Consider the following 804-nt stretch of genomic DNA (forward strand, 5'->3'; position numbering starts at 1 on the left):
ATATATATAGTGTATAGTGGAAAGGGCTTTAGTCGAGCACTGTCTTTAACCCTGAGACTGCTTCTGTACCATCTGGCCATACCTCCTCCAACCAGCATTGCATGCAATGTTCAGCTGGGGCTACCAGCATTACAACAGGGTGATTGTAACTTACTAAATGATGAGCAGAGAACAAAGAGAGGGGAAGGAGACTTTGAAGATCAAATTGCTCTTGCTGTTCATAGAAAATCCCAAGGTGGCTCTGAAATTGTATGGTTTTGCAACTGTGTTATAGAAAGAATGTTTGTTGGTTAGGAGATGTCTTTGTTGGTGGTTTGCTCTGAGCAGAAAGGCAAAGATAACTGGTACAGTTTTGTTTTGCTTTTGTTTGTGACTTGTTTTAAATGGGGAGCCCCGAAGAGGGAACGTTAACAGTATCTTCTCACCACATTACAAAAAGAAAAAAAGAAAAAGGCAAACCATCAAAAACACTTACCAGAGTGCAAAGCCACCACAGGAAGCACACAACTGTGAGAAGTCTCTGTGAATAAAGCAGTCGAGGGGATTCAAATGGCTTGTCATATGCAGAGTAGATGTTGACCACATCGATAGAACTCTTTAAGACCTTTATAAGTCACACAATCCCAGAGTGGTTTGTGTTGGAAGGGAGCTTAAAGCTCCTCCAGTCCCAACCCCTGCCTCGGGCAGGAACACCTTCCACTAGAGCAGGTTGCTCCAAGGCCCTGTGTCCAAAGCTGACCTTGAACACTGCCAGGGATGGGGCAGCCACAGCTTCTCTGGGCAACCTGTGCCAGCGCCTCAGCA

Source organism: Nestor notabilis, unplaced genomic scaffold, assembly GCF_000696875.1.
Source record: "Nestor notabilis isolate BGI_N333 unplaced genomic scaffold, ASM69687v1 scaffold9019, whole genome shotgun sequence".
NCBI lineage: Eukaryota > Metazoa > Chordata > Aves > Psittaciformes > Psittacidae > Nestor > Nestor notabilis.